The 17,110-nt window shown below is 33.2% G+C and overlaps 1 long non-coding RNA gene across 1 annotated transcript; it reads left to right on the top strand.

The window, feature by feature from the left end:
* Positions 1-49: 49 nt before the first annotated feature.
* LOC113618373 (uncharacterized) lies at positions 50-16,693 on the top strand. The gene is made up of 3 exons (XR_003431993.1): positions 50-168; positions 14,337-14,530; positions 15,859-16,693. It is a non-coding gene; the product is annotated as an uncharacterized LOC113618373 (long non-coding RNA).
* Positions 16,694-17,110: the final 417 nt, after the last annotated feature.

The following is a 17,110-nucleotide window of genomic DNA, read 5'->3' as shown; positions in this document are numbered from 1 at the left end:
TTTACCGTGAGGACGCGGGCATGAGGGCCCCCATTCAACCGCTGCCAGGGGCGCCCGAGCCGCCCTCCACGCAACGGACTACAGAGCCAATTAGGCTGGGGTGGAGGAGCGCTAACAAGAGGGACTGGAGTTTCTAACCAAACCTGTAGCGCCTGGAGCCAACTTGAGGTAAAAACAGTGTTTTTAGCACCGCCTCGCCGCTTTGCCTTCTGGGAAGTATAGTTACGGCCTGACCCATTCGCCTGAGGGACAGTGCGCACCATTAGGTTATTGCGTTTTAGGGTGATGTCCCTAACCAGGCCCAGGATCCAGCGTTTGTTATTTCGTTCTTTCTACCTTTTAAAGCGTTCTCGTTTGCCTGCGATCTGGATTCCAGATTGCGGGGGAGGGGGGGGTTGTCCCAAACATTCCCCCCGCCCCCGCCCCTCGCTCCAGCATCCCTAGAAGAGCCCCTGCCACAGTGCGGGCGTTAGAGGGAGGCAGGGGCTGGCGACCCTGGAACTTGGATACGATCCTCACTCCTGTGCTTTCGTTTTGGAAAAAAGGAATTCGAGGAATCCTCAGTTAATGCGATTTATCCAAAGGAGCAGGGACACATTTTCCTCTATTGCTAACACTGAAGAGGGCCGTTGAAAAGAAAAACGTAAACGAAATACCTTAACTTTCTCTTGAATTAAGTTATAAGTGTCAGGAATTGTTTTCATGCACAAATCACTTAACATGCAATGGCCATTTAGGACACTTGTGAACTGTTTTTCTGGTTCTAGTCTTAAATAGACCCGAGTTTTCTCGCTTCCTGGTCCCTAGTGTACTTTATGTGTGCTCTCCACTTTCGTGTATATTTTAAATGTGTCATAATGTAAAGAATAAAAAGCATGTGTGCCTATAGTGAGTAGTGTTCACTACCATTTCCTTATGAAGAATGCATAATTCAAACACTCAGTTCCTGAATATTACTGGGTATAATGATCATGTTAACATTTATTGAGCACAGTGTTAGCCACTAGTAACAACCAGAAGGAGAGACAGAAGATAAACACATAAATGTAACTTATTATGGTGTGTAACATAATTGCAGTATGGCCATAGGGCAGAAACAGGATTGAATAAAGGCTGTATAATTTTACCTTGAAGAGACGACTTGGTGGAAGATAATACGTCTAAGTAGTACTTTGAAGAGTAAAAGGGAGCCACGAGATGGGTTGATGGGATAATAAGAAGCAGTTGGCTGGAGGTGTTCTAGGAAGAGGGAACTGAATTACCAAGAGTGTGGAGCAGAAGGCAATCTCATAGAAGGCTGCTGGATCATAAAGCGTGAGGTGGAAGTTTCAGAGATAGAACTAGAGGTGTAAACCAAATCAGGAGGATTAGTCATTTGTGGCAGGCACTGGTCATTGCCATTCTCCTTGCCACCCACCCCTTCCTCCTTGCTAATAGGAACAAAAATTACTGGTAAGACTATCCCAGTTGTTTCTCAGGGGTATAGTGATGTTATTAAGAACAGAAAACACCGGAGTTGGGAAATAAGGATGAGGGCAGGGATATGGAAAGAAATGTGGATATACTGATTTCTTCATTTTTCCTAGCAGGGAGTTAATAGGTATTATGTAGAATGGCGAATTTCAGAAATAGAAACATAAGTAGATCATTTAAGTTTATGAAGGCAACTTCCTGAAGGACCAAAAACTGATAAAACTTATAGAAAAAGGAATAGGTTATTAAGAATAAGTGGGATAAAATTAAAATGTACATTTTTTCAGTTTTTCACGGAGGAATGTCAGTATATATAATTTAAAGTTAAACTTTTAAAATCTATATAGCAAAATATATCAACAAAGGAAGCAGTAAAACCAAAAAATATATCAGATGACAGATTTAAGATCAATTTTTATTATATTTATAAATATAAATGGGCTAGACTAAAAACTGGCACATTGTCAGATTTTCTTTTTTTTTTTTTTATGCAGTTGTAGCTATTTATGAGAGAATTTTTGAGTGGATAACTAAATGAAGTTCATAGCTTGAAAATATCCTAGAGGGCAAGGTGGACCTACCCCTTATTTACAGAGAGAAAAATAAAAGGCCAAGAGAAGTCAAGAAAATTATGCTCTCAATTAGCATTCATTCTCTTAATAAATTAAACCTTACCTTCAATTTAGTGATTAGAGGTAGGTAATCTTTAAAAATAGTAGGCAGAGTGAAAATTGTCTAATTATATATCCCAGTAATTCACATTATTATTTCAGAAATGTGCTCCATTAGGAAACTCATTGCCAAATAATTAAAATCTTACAACATATCAATGTAATTCAGAGGACAAATTGCCCTTGTTGTTTAAGAAAAATTCATTCAATGGAAAATTGATCCAGTTCTCTGCACATTCATTAAAAGAGTAAGCATATTGAAATTACAACTTACTGTGCATTACATTTTTAGACTGTATGAAACACTATAATATTTGAACATAAAAAATTATTCCTTTGTTAAAATTATGCCATAACAGGACAAATTTCATTTAATGAACCAGAATATGTGTACTTTTTTTTCTTTTACTAGAGTGTTATGGCTTCATATATTTCTATCTTCTGGGGACTGAACATTTATTACATGAAGATTTTTCATGTAGAGGTATAGTAAGTAATAAATTTGGTTTGTAACTAAAAAGCTGATGCCAGTGTTGTTTTTTTCAAAGAATCTATTACACTTCAGAATCTTTGATAAATGTATTTGCTATTTAGTTTGGAAATATCTTTTATTTTGGATATTGCCTATACGTTTCCAATGAATTTAATTGGAAATATATATTACATATGTCCCCAATAAGTAACATATTGTCTTTTAAAAATATATTTCTGATCAAAGCAAAACATAATAAAAACTCAAAGGCATAAGAAGGCATTAATACTTCTTACATGATCAACAATATATATCCCAAACAATAAACCAGACAAAACTTAGAATTATTACCAGTAAAACTGAGAATGAAATAAGTATACCCGTTTACAACTATTATAGAGCATTGCTCTGGAGTTAACAGCCAGTGCAAGAGAATAAAATAGAAGTATAAATTTGGAGAAAGAATAAAGAAGAAAATGTATGATTCTTTTCTAATTATATAATTATTGTCTTAATTCAGACAACTGTAACAAAATGCCACAGACTGGGTAGCTCATAAACAACAGAAATTTACTTCTCACAGTTCTGGAGTCCAAGTTCTGTGAAGTCCAAGATCAAGGCACTGGCAGATTTGATGTCCGGGAAGAACCTGCTTTCTGGTTCATAGAAAGCTGTCTTGTCTTTGTGTCTTCACAGAGTGGAAGGGACAAGGGAACTCTCTGGAGTCTCTTTGATAAGGGTACTAACCCCATTCAGGAGTGTTCCACCCTCAAGATCCAGTCACCTCCTAAGGTCCCACCTTATAACACCATCACACTGGGGATTAAGTTTTAATATGTGTATGGTAGGGGAACAAACACAAACATTCAGTCTATAGCAATTATATACATGGCAAAATTAGCACACCAAAAATATCTGAGAAACAATAAGAATTGAATAAGGGGCTCCTTTAATAATATTGTGCACAAATAATTTTCCTATATGCAAACAATAACCAGTTAGAAAAATATGGCAGGAAAGATCCTGTTTAATGTAGAAACAAAAAGGTAAAACCCATAGAATTAAATTTAAAAATAAAAGGAGAAACTTTCAAACTCCCCTAAGACTAGAACAATATATTTAAGTAAATGAAAGATAAAACCTTCTTGGATAGGAAAACTCAATAAATTTATTATAGAAAATTTTAAACATACGTAAAATAAATTAATTACATGTACTTTATCTAGATTCAATAATTATCAACTAGTGACTAATCATGTTTTGTATCTATTTCCACCCATTCCCCATTCCATATTAGTTTGAAACTAGTAGAAAATAGATATATTTTTTATCTTTAAATATTTCAATAAATATATTTAAAAATTAATAATTTGCAAATACATATTGTCAAACCCAAATATTAAAAATAATTCTCTACTATTAAGAATCTAGTTAGTACTCAAATTTCCAATTGCTTCATAAATATTATATCGTTTTCCAGTTTGGTCCATTGACTTAGAATTCAAATAAAGTCTACAACTTGCAGTTTTAAAAAAATTGTCCTCCAAGGTTTTGTATAGTCTGAATTTTGCTGATTACATCTCTATGGTATAAACATGTTTGTTCCTTTTGTGTATCTAGTAAAGATTGTTAGTTGGATATGGTGGTTTGATCGAATTTAGGCTCTTTTTTGTTTTGTTCTTGCAAGACTATTTTGTCTTTGGTCATGTGTTTTTCTATTGGAAGGCAAATAATACTTGGTTGTCTCCCTTTTAGTTGATGATTAATGCCCAAGCTCATTAATTTATTAAACATTGCAAAACAATGATATTCTATTTTTCCTTCTTTGTTAGGTGGAATATATTTATAAGCAAGAACTTCTCTCATTTACTATTTGATTACCTAGTGGCATAGTTTATGTCAAAAGGCAAGATTAACGCTTGATTTGTTCTCTTTACTTTCTACTTTTAAAAATAATCAGTTAGCTTACTTGCATCCTCCAGTGGTGACCAGTTAATTTGTTGTTATTGTTACTGTTTTTGTGTGGTGGTATATGTTCCAATCTATTTTAATTATTATCCTTTTAATACTTAGATTTTCTTAACTTTGGCCAGTGGCAGCCTCTTCAAAATTCACTGTTGAGTGCTTTTACCACAACCCTAGTAGGCTTTACTTATTTCCTTGCTACTTGCTCTGAAAAGATGCCTCAGGATCCCCTTATTCTTTTTTTTGCCTCATATTTATTATTAGCCATACCTCCAAGGATCTCTGCTTGGATTTGGTATTTAGAGACCATAATTTGTGAGATAGGGAGTTACTATTTTAAAGATGCAGTTCTCCTTATATTTTTAATTTCAATGAAATATCAAATACAATGCCAGAAGGATATTTTATAACTTGACAAAATGACAATAAAACTCATTTGGAATATTTAGGAATAAGAATTTAATGAGAAAGCCCTTTCACATGTTAAAATAAATGACAAAGCTACAAAAATCAAAACAACTTTATACTATAGAGGAAACAGAAAATAGACCAAAGAAGAAAGTGGCATTTCCTTTAAAATGAGGAGAAAGGGAGAGATGGGTTATCCAATAAGTTTTATTGGAACAATTGGCTATGTCATTAACCATAGAGATATTTTACTTTAACATCAAAATAAATTCCAGATGGATGAAAGATTTAATTCAAAAAGTATAGGTGGTTTTATTCATTAACTTGGGATTTGAAGAGGTATTTCAAATTAAAACTTAAAACCCAGAAATTGTGAAGCAAAACTATACAAAAAAAGAGAAATTTCATTATATAGAATTTTAAATTATTCATATATAAATATATATGAAGTCAAAAGACAAATGACAAGCTGAGGAAATATTAAACATACATGAGATACAAGAGAGATTAACTTCCTTACTTTATAGAGAGCTCCTCTAAATATAAATATTTACAACCTAATTAAAATATCATAAAAGTTATTAATAACCAATTAATAGAAAGAAAATAAAAATGCAAGTGCAGAGTCTGCACCAGAGAATCAGTGTCTCCTTAAATTTTGCACTCTGGTTATGGCCCTATGACAAAGTAGACTCTGAAGCAAGAAGTATTATTAGATGTAAAAAGGAATATTTCATGATAATAAAGGATAACAGCAATCTTAAATTTGCATATGCCTAAAAAAAGAGCTTTGAAATATATAAAGCTAAAATTGACATAGCTTTAAAAACACATGCAGGAAAAACAGTAAAACCCAGAACCATAGATGGACATTTTAGCATACCACTCTCAGTAACAGAACATGACATTATCATCATATGACATTTCTCTGTGTGTCTCAGTGTATCTTAGTTGGCCATTTTCTTATAAGGACATCAGTAATATTGGATTGAGAAACCACTCTACTCCATTGTGACCTCATTTTACCTAATTACATGTGCAACAATCCTAACTTTCAAATAAGGTCACACTCTGAGGTACTGAAGGTTAGGACTTCAGCATATCTTTTTTTGGGAGGGGGACACAATTCAACTTATAACAGACAGCAAAAAGTCATGTTACTCTTTTGATTTACATTTATTTAAATGTGATTAGAGTTTCTTTCCATTTACCACTCCTATCCTTGAACTATTGTTATGTTATATTTTGTACATAGAGTATGTTATTAACCCCACAAGGCATACTTATTATTACTTTTAAATCATAAATATGCATTTGATTTAACTTTAACTTTTATAGTGTTCATTTCTTTCATCTTTGACTATTTTCTTTCAACTTGAAAATATTCCTTTCATGGGCTTCCCTGGTGGCGCAGTGGTTGAGAGTCCGCTTGCCGATGCAGGGGACACGGGTTCGTGCCCCGGTCCGGGAGGATCCCACATGCCGCGGAGCGGCTGGGCCTGTGGGCCATGGCCGCTGGGCCCGCGTGTCCAGAGCCTGTGCTCCACAATGGGAGAGGCCACAACGGTGAGAGGCCTGCGTACCACAAAAAAAAAAAAAAAGAAAAGAAAATATTCCTTTCATGTTTCTTGTAGTGCTGGTTCACTGGTAACACATTCTTTCAGGTTTTTTAAGGAGGGGCTGAAAACATCTTTAATTCACCTTCATTTTTGAAGAATATTTTCATTGGATATAGGATTTGGCAGTTTTAATTTTTTCTTTCAGTGCTTTAAAGATGTCATTCCATTACTTTTGTCTTTTATTATTTATTTTGGAAAGTCAGTCATAAATCTCATTCTTACTTTTGGAAGGTGATGTGTCTTTTTTTCTCTGCCTGATTAAAAATGTTCTTTTTCTCTATAATTTGAGCATTTTAACTGTGTTTTTTGATATACAGTTTCTTTGTATTTATCCTTCTTGGGGTTGGCAGACATTCTTGGATCTCTGGTTGATGCCTGCCATCAGGTTTGGAAAAATTAGCAACCATATCTTTTCAAATATTGTCTTCATCCCTTTTCTCTTCTTCTGAGATTCCAATTACACATATATTCATGTCCTGCATTATTTATTGTCCTATAGTCTAATGTACAGTTCCATTTTTTCCAAGTTGTTTCTCTGTGTACTTCTGTTTGAATATTCTATTTTTATGCTCACTAATAATGTCTTTATTGTGTCAGTCTGCTATTTACTGTGTGTAGTCTGCTGTTAAACACATTCCATGAGTCCTTAAACTCATATATGTATTTTTTTTCAGTTTTAGAATGTCTCATTTAATTTTTATGTTGATTCTAATTATATACTGAAAATCTTTTATTCTTTCCAATTTACTTTATTTACAATTATTCTTGTTATTTATTTTAAAGGTCTCATCTGTTTATTCCAATGACATGATGGAGGGTGGAGAATCTCCTTATATCATCTTGTTTCTTTTTCTTTTTCTTTTCAGTTACATTCTCCTGCTTCTTCAGATATCTCATATTTATTTTAGCATGCCAAAAACCATAGAGAGAGAGGTTGATCTTATTTTCCCTCAGTCAGTATTTGCTCTTCTCTGTTACACACATAGACTGAGGGCAAATTACTTCCGTTCAATTGGAAATTTAGTGTGATGGGTGCTGAATTGTAGGTTAAGATAAATTTAGTACTTCTTGGGTTTCATATATTTCAAGTAGAGACATTTCTTTTGTTTTCACAGGCCCCTCCCTGTAGAAGGGCTTTGTCTCCTAAGCATTGCAAGAAAGCAAGAGTTTTTTGCACCACCCCAACACTCATATTCCATTTCCAGTGACTACCCAAAGCTCTGCTAGTTTCTCTTCTCCTAGTAGAGTTCCTCTACATAAGTCTTAACTAGATCTTCAAATCACAGATTTGACAAATGCTCCTAATGAAGCTAATCACTGCTAATCTCATCTTGCCTAAGAAGAGATATTCCATCTCTGGAGATAGTTTGTCCATTCCTTTTTGCTTCCTCACTGCTCTGGTGTCTTTATAAATTTGACTTATGGATGCATGCATTTTTCCCTTGTTTGTTAGCATGGTGGGGGGGGAGTTATAGCTTGCACCTATATTCTGCATTCTACTCAGTGGTTTAAATAGATATTTTAGCTTTTTTGTTAAGTCTAATTGATTAGTCATGGCTGGTATGAATACTGTGATGAAAAGGATTTTGACATCACATTCAGACTCTTGGGGAATGAGGGCCATAATTAATTAACAATTTCTACCATGGGTTTGGATATGGGAGTGTGGCACATATGCTAGTCCTGTGTCTAACTGCACTATTACTGTGTGCTACAAACTTTGGCGGGTGGTGGATGTGCCCAAGACAAAGAAAGATAAAGACGGAAAGAGGCATGTACATTATAGACTATGAATGGAGCCTCCATGGGAGAAGGGGCTTTGTTGTCTTGTTCTCCATTGTATTCCCAGTTTCTGAAACAGTGAGTGCTAAATACATTGGGGCTGCTTAAAATATATTAAGTGAGTGAATAAGTAAGAGAAGTAAATATGGAGTGAATATAATTGGATGTAGGTGAGACCCTTTCCTGAATTTTGGGGACCCAGCTGCTTGCAGACTATGATCATGTCTGGCTCATCTTAGTATTTCCACAGCATGCCATACATGGTGATTAGATGCTTTTGAATGAGTGATTGAATGTGTATTGGAGCAGGTTATCATATATATTTTTAGTGTTGCTAAAATAATTGGATTTATCTATTCATTACATGAACTTTTACTGATTGCCTATCTGTTGTCAAATTCTACATATACTGAGGACAGCTTTTACTTAAAGTAATAACAATATGAAAATTTATACAAACAATAAGATAATATCTTAAATTTCTTTTTCACTAAATGCTACATAAACAGTGTATTTCTTTTTCACTAAATGCTACATAAACAGTGTATTCAACAACGTGTTAAAATAATTTTAGTCTTTTATCTTGTTTAATGAGCATTAGTGTCTTCTGCCACAAAGCTAGTCGTTCAAAGATTATACTACCTTGAACTTGAAGATCAAAACAAATGACTCTACTCATGAGAGATAAACCACTTCTTTCTGAAAAGCCATTTATTAATGATGAATTTGTATATAAATATGTATTATTTAAGTTCTCTTTAAGTTATAACAGTCTATGATTTGCTAAACAATTTATTTAAATGATGAATAAAACAAAATAATATTTATCATTTATTTAATTCTATAATAACTGCTTTATGTGTATTATAAGCTGTATTTCTAAAAATGGATTTGGGGATAGGTTAATAATTTTTTACAGACAGGTAGCTAAGATTTAGAGAGTTAGCTAAGGCAGAATTTGAAACCAGGTCTATCTTATTAAAAGCAAACAAAGAAACTATCTTCTTGTCTTAGTCAGCTTGGGCTGCCATTGCAGAATAGACTGGCTGGCTTAAACAACAGAAATTTATTTTCCCATAGTGGTTCTGGAGGCTGTAATATCCATGATCAAGATGCCAGCCAATTCAGTTCCTGATGAGAGTTCTCTTCCTGGCTTGCAGATGGTTGCCTTCTCACTGTATCCTCACATGGTTGAGAGAGAGAGAGAGAGAGAGAGAAAGATCTTTTTTCTTCCCTTTAAGACCACAGTCCTTTCAGATTAGGGCCCCATCCTTCTAACCTCGTTTAATCTTTCTTACTTCCTAAGTACCCTATCTCTAGATACAGTCACATTGGGGGTTAGGGCCTCAACATAAGATTTTAATGGGAGTTCTTCAACACTATAATAGGCAATTTTGTAATTAGTACTATTTATAATTTTTAAATAAGGATGAAATGATTTAATATCTTGAGCTTTTTTCAGTTATTTTATTCGTCTTCTGGATGTAATTTGCTTTGTGACCTACAATTAATAACTCCATGAATAACTCTCTGGCAAATAGTAATATTTGTTGAATGAATGAATGAATTCTATTTCCTAAGAGCAAGTTTATGGTCATACAGATTTGTGTTCTTGTATGATTTTCAAGTTTTTCTCTCCAAAGTATAAGTTATACATTATTTTTAATGCAAATGACACTCTGTAATTATTCTTCCTAGTAGCTCTAGAATTCAGGGAATGGTTATAAACCTAAACTATCTTTGGTTTCCTAAATTTAATTATGCCTTACGATATGGCACTTCAACAGTCTAATCCTCTTTGCCACCTTCATTGTTCCTCAGCCCATCAAAAGAGTATGTAGCCACAGCAAGATCATTATATTTTAGATATGGTTTTGGAGCACATGAATAAAACTGTCCCAGTGGTTAAAAATTATTTTATATAGCTGGAACATTCCATGGGGAGTTAATATGGGTTCTAGAATATGACAGCGTGTATCAATTTTCAGGTGGTTTTCTCTTTTTCAACAAAGAAAGCCTTAAGAAACATGGTGTTTTTCAAAGTATTTATTTGTTTTCCATAACAAAAAGTTTTGGCCTTAAATTTTTATCTGACATAAAGAAGAAGTTCAAGAGAAGTGCAAAATAAAATAACTTTCTAGCCTCAACTACATACAGGCTGAAGATAGAGGAGAGAAGGGGAGGGATGTAAAATGTTCAGAATCTCTAGGTCCTATTCAAATGGTCTGACTTAAATATTTTAACAACAACCTATCTGAGATTTTAGTGATAAGTGTTGAAAAGTTTGGCTAATTTTTACCAGATTGTCTGTACTAAGATACTCTTTTGGTTGAGATTGGGATGAAATCTATAAACTTGAAACAGAATAGCATATGTTGCCTGGTAGAACAGGAATAACTCTGGGCCAGCTATTAGAAGAGAGTTCCAGGGCCAGCTCTGTGACACTGATTACATCTCTTCAACAGAGATGGCCTTGGAGATTCATTTTTCTTCTAAAATGTTGTAACTGATTTCTCTCCCTCCCTTTTCCCACCTTTCTTCCCTCCCTTCTTTCCTTCCTTCCTTCCTTCCTTCCTTCCTTCCTTCCTTCCTTCCTTCCTTCCTTCCTTCCTTCCCTCCTTCCTTCCTTCCTTCCTTCCCTCCTTCCTTCCTTCCATAAATATTTATTTTACACCTACCGTTTCTTACAGTAAGGAACCAGAATGAAAGAATTTCTGAGCTCAAGGAGCTTATAACTTAGTTGGAGAAGCCCACATATTTAACAACTACTTGCTAAAATAGTCATACAATTTTAAGTGTGATAACTGCTTCAGAGAAAGATTTACCTTAATGGAGAGGGGACGTTTTGGATAATATTTTATGTCTTTATTTCCCAACAGTTATTTCCATGTATTAAAGGGAAGCATTCAGCCTTTTTTTTTTTTTTTACTGTAATGAAATAGAGATTTAATTGCTAATGGGCCAAAATTTCTATAAAGAAGATAATACTGATAATGCAGTCTACTTAGGACTCTTTTAGACTAACTTTAGGACTATTTTAAATATATTTTTAAACAAAATTAGCTGTACTTTCCTAAAATTTTTCTTTTGCAGTATTCTAGGAAATAGGTTTAAACTTATTTCAGTGCCATTTCAAATGTTGGCAATGAGTTGTTTTATTCATGAAGATGATGAGCTCAGAGGATTAGGTGAAATATACTGTTGCTCTAGATTTCTCATTTTTTATGTGAAATTTTTTTCTGTAAATTTTAGGCCAGCTGAAAACATTTTCTTTATATAGCTTGTTGTAAAAAATTTAAACAATGCAGTAGTATGTAAAATTAGAAAACTTTTCCCCTTTGAAAAATCCAACTTTCCCATATGGTGTGTTTCCTTGAATTTTTTTTTTTTTCTGCAGACATACATAACATAACTATACATTTTTTAAAACAGAAATGTGCTCATATGATATATATTATTCTGTAATTTTGCATATTTTCCTTAATAATATATAGTAAATATCTTTCCACGTTGTTATGCAAAATTCTATTCCAATCTAATAGCTATGTAATTCTCCACTACACTAATGTACTGTAATTTATTTAAGCAATCAGATATGTACTTGGGTACTATTGGACACTTGTGTTATATCTAGCTTTTTGCTCTTATAATTATGCACTGAAATCTTTCTGCATCTGTCTTTCCTTCTTCTATAATTATTTCTGTGTATCACTTATTAGGAGTTAAAAACTTTAATTTTGAATAGGTATTTTGATAAGTATTGCTAATTTGTCCTCCAAAAATCTGTACAAATTTATACTCCTGTATATAAATGTGTATGTGTAGCTGCCCCTCCCTTCCTTCTGGCCAGTGCTGCATATTATCAATACTTGCTAATCTCATAGGATTTGCTAATCTCATTACAGTAACTGTAATCTTACAGTTACTTTATTTTTGCGTTTATATGTTTATTAGTGATGTTAAAAAATCTTTGTTAATATTTATAGTTCATTTATATTTTATTTTGTTCATATCCTTCATTCATTAGTTGGTCATTTTTATTTATTATTTTGTGGATACTTCTTATTAATATTCATATCAAAATTCTCATTTATATGCTGTAGTAGTTTTTCCCAGTATGTTGTTTGTTTTTTATTCTGTTTATGCCATCTTTTGTCATGTTCAAGTTTTAAATTTTTATATAGTCAAGTGTTTTCTTTTATGGCTTCTAAGGTTGGTGTCATTCATTGAAAGAACTTCCCAAATTAAGATTTGAATAACGTTCCCACATTTTATTCTTATATATTTTTGTTTTATATTCAAATCTTAAAGTTAACAGAAATTTATTATAACATATGTTGTGAGATTGATTTCCAATTCTATTCCTAAATATACAGGCAATTGTTTAAATAATAGTTACCAAGTAGGCTGTTCTGTTCCTCACTGGTTTGAAATGATTCATTTATAGTGTTCAAAACTTCCATATGCTCATGGGTCTTTGCTTGACTATTGTGTTTCATTAATCCAATTATCGGGGTCAGTAACATACTGTTTTAATCACTGAAGCTTTATCATAAATATTGTATCTGATTGGATAAGTGTATATTTATTACTCACTTTTGACAATTTCTTGCCCCTTTTCATTGACTTACTTTTCCACATGGATTGAAGAATCAACTTAGTTCTTTTTTCTCTAAAAAATTCTAATAGGATTTTGATTAAAACTTTAATCTTTTGTATTGGTTTGAGGAGAATTGACATCTTTCCAGCAATGAGATTTTCTATCTAGGAATAAGATGTATTTCCGTATTTAAAGAGGACTTCTATGTCCAGTGGTACAGTTTTAATTTCCTCAAATAGGTTTTACACATTCCCTGTTAAGTTATTCAAAGGTAATCTGTAGCCTTTGTTGGTATTATTATGCAATCTTTGTTAGAATTACACTGTCAATTAAAACTCTTAGACTACTGATTTTTTGATACATTTAATCAGTTTAATTCTCATTTGATTTATTTCTGATTTTCTAAGTAGCTATCATCTTTAAATAATGATAATTCATTACTGTTGTGGAGTGAGAAAATAGTGAAGGAGTTCCCTGCAAGTGTGGGGAAGCATTTTTCTTTTTATTTATACTGTATGGAGCAGTGCTATATGGGGATACTATTCCACTTTTTCTTTGGCTTTGAGAACCGTGTTAGGAACCTGTTTAACTTTGTCCAAAATGGAGTCCTCACTGGTTGTAGCCTTCATTCATTAGACAGACAAGCTAGTACCTCCAGAGTATTATAAAGGCATGCTTTACTCCTAAATTTTTCCAATTACCCTGGGAGTTGCTTACTCCCGGGCCTGCTCTTGTTTCCAACCTCTGCTGATGGGTTTCTTCCTAGCACTGGTTCAGAAAGTTGGTGCAGCTTCGCTCTGGATACTACATTCTTTTCCTGTTGAATTTTTGATTTTTTTTTCTTTCTTTTCATGCCCTTCTTATCTCAATGCTTTATTTTTTATGATTCTTGTATAATATTTGGTACACAAAATTATGTATATAATCTATGTGTAAATTGTGAAGCAAAATAATAAAATGTACACTGATGAATCCCCCTCCTACCTTAAGAACTTTACCCATGCCATTCCAAATACCACTGAATCTACCAATGTGTTTCTTTCCTATCTTTTCCTATTCCTGCCTTCCTCTTAGAAATAAATTTTGTGTTACCCATTTCCTTTCTTTAAAAATTATCAATATGATGCATACCAAAACAGTACATTATTTAGTTTTAGTTTTGAGCTGTGTAAAACATTTGGCCACATGTTGGCATCAGTTAGGGTTTGCTCGGGGAAGCAGAACCCATATGAGTGATATAGAATTAGGTATTTATCGTAGGAATTAGAATTTAGGCAATTATAGAACCAAATACGCAGTCTCCATAGGTCTTTTTTTTTTTTTTTTTTTTTTTTTACTCCCCTCAGTTTGAAGTCAGCTAGGACTGGGTCTGTAAGTGAAGCTGTACATGAAGTGCGAGAGACCGAGGACAAACTGGAAACATATTTGCCTCCCATGGCCTCCAGTTTTGATGAGGCAGATGACCTGCAGGATAAGATGACTCTCTTGACCCTGGAGCTGAACCACAGCCAGAATCAGAGAAGCTGAACAAGACCTGGAGGTATCTGGGGGGGGAGCTGTTGGCCTGGCTGCTGTCCTTTGCCAAGATCAGTCACAATGTTTGTGAACTGCAACTGCACATGAATGATACTGATATTCTGGGAGTTAAAAATTTCACCTTCCAAATCTCAGATAAATTTCTCTTGTAGCAACCTAACTAAAAAGCACAGAGACAGGGGGACTCTAGGGCACATAGTTTCAAATTAGTTGAATCGACCTAATGAAAAGTTATCCACTCTTTATAGATTTCTGTAACTTTTTTCTCTCAATATTTACTTTCTGAGCTATTTTTTGTAGTTATATATCCTTAATTTTATTGGTATATAATAGCTCATTATGTGAAGAAACCTCACAACTTATCCATTCTGCTGTTTTATGGACATTTCATTTGTTTCCAGTTATAATTGTCGTTATGAAGAATGCTGCTGTAGACATTCTCCTGATGTAATTATAAAAGCATTTCCCAATGGTTTAGAAATAGGAGAATGTAGAATACATGAATATTTGGCTTTATAAAATAAATCCAAATTGTTTGTTAGAGTGGTTTTACCAAATTTATACTCATAGCCATGCCATACAGAGTTTTAATTGAACCACATGGTTGCCAACACTTGGCTTTATCATACTGGTTAATATTTTCTACTCTGATGAAAGTAGAGTGATATCTCTTTGTGATATTTATTTGCATTTTCCTGATTGTTAATGAGATTGAGTTCTTTACATGTTTTTAACACTATATTTTGCAGTTTTTAGTACTAATATATGTTGCAAATATTTCTATGGCCTATCTTTAGCTTACCTCTATAATGTTTTTTAGTGACATAAACTTTAACTATATAATGTGGTCAATTTTATCAGTCTTTTATGATTAATACTGTTTATATCTTGTTTAAAAACACCTAACCTACTCTGAGGTCATTAATATATCCTCCTATACTCTGTTAGCTTTGAGATTGGGTCTTTAATCAAATTGGAATTGATTTGTGTGTGGTTTGTGGTAAGGATCCCATACTCTTTTTTTTTCAGATTTATAACTATTAGCTGAATATTATTTATTGAAGAGTCCATAATTTCTATGTTTTGCATGGCCATCTCTATTATACATCAGATTTCAATATTTATAGGTCTGTTTCTGAGCTATTTTATTTTACCAGTCAATTGATCTAATATCATTTTTATTATTATAGTTTTATAGTAGATCATGCTATTTATCAGGGCAAATACCGTTGCTTTATTCCTTTTCTTCAAGAGTGTGTTGGCTGTTTTTCTTCCATTTATTTTTTATACAAATATTAGAAAAAAAGTCTAGTTTCCATTTCTGTATTCAAGGAACTTAGAAGCCTCCATTCTGTCCTACAACAAGTAAAAAGCTGAACAGACTGAAAAATCAACTCTTCTAGGATCCATAAGAGAGGTGGGTAAATGGTTGGAGAAAAATATACCACGCTAACACTAGTCAAAAGAAAGCAAGACTAGCTATATTAATTTCGTGCAGAGCAAACTTTAAAGTAAGGAACGTTAGGGATGCCCTCTTTAGAGGGCATTGCCTATTGATAAAGGAGTCAATCCTTGTAGAAGAAATAACAATCCTTAACATATATGTTCCTAACAACAGAGTGTCAAAATACATGAGGCAAAAACTGCCTTTATCAGAAATAGATCCAATAGGTAGAAAAATCAGTAGGGACATAGTTGAACTCAATAATCCATCAATCCATTGGATATAACTGACATCTACAGACCATTTCATCAAAAAATAGTAGATTACACATTCTTTGCAAGCACATATGGAACATTCACTGAGACAGACCACATTCTGGGCTATATTTGTTAACATGACTTAACAAATTTAAAAGAATAGAGATCATTCAATATCTGCTCTCAGACCACAATGGAAGTCATAATAATAGAAAGATGATTGGAAAATTCCAAAATATGTACAGAATCAAACAATGTACTTTTAAATAACACATGGATCAGAGAAGAAATCTCAAGAGAAATTTAAAATATTTTGAACTAGATGAAAATAAAAACACAATTTATCAAAATTTGTGAGATGCAACAAAAGTAGTGCTTTGAATGAAATTTATAGCACTGAACGCATACATTAGAAAGAAGAAAGATGGAAAATAAAAAGTCTAAGTTTTTACTGTAAGAAACTAGAAAAAGGTCAAATTAAATTCAAAGTATGCAAATAAAAGAAATAACAAGAATTAGAGCAGAAATCAATGAAATTGAAAACAAGAAATCAACAGTGAGAAAAAATGAAACCAAAAGCTGGCTCTTTGAAAATCAACAAAATCAATAAGCCTCTAGCCAGGCTAATTAAGAAAAAAAGTGAAAGAGAGGATACAGATTACTAATATCAGAAATCAAAAAGGAGACATTACTGTACTCCCAATGAACATTAAAAGGTTAATAAAGGAATACTATGAACAGTTCAATGCCCATAAATTTTATAACCTACATGAAATAGGCCAATTTATTGAAAGATACAATCTGCCAAAACTCACACAAGAAGAAATAGTCTGGACAGATGTATATTTATTGAAAAAATTGAATCAATAATTAATAACTTTCC

Source organism: Aethalodelphis obliquidens, unplaced genomic scaffold (assembly GCF_003676395.1).
Source record: "Aethalodelphis obliquidens isolate GAN/ISIS:26980383/991018 unplaced genomic scaffold, ASM367639v1 scaffold1, whole genome shotgun sequence".
NCBI classification, from domain to species: domain Eukaryota; kingdom Metazoa; phylum Chordata; class Mammalia; order Artiodactyla; family Delphinidae; genus Aethalodelphis; species Aethalodelphis obliquidens.
The sequence above is the reverse complement of the archived record's forward strand: the minus strand, read 5'-3'. Positions and strand labels throughout refer to the sequence as shown.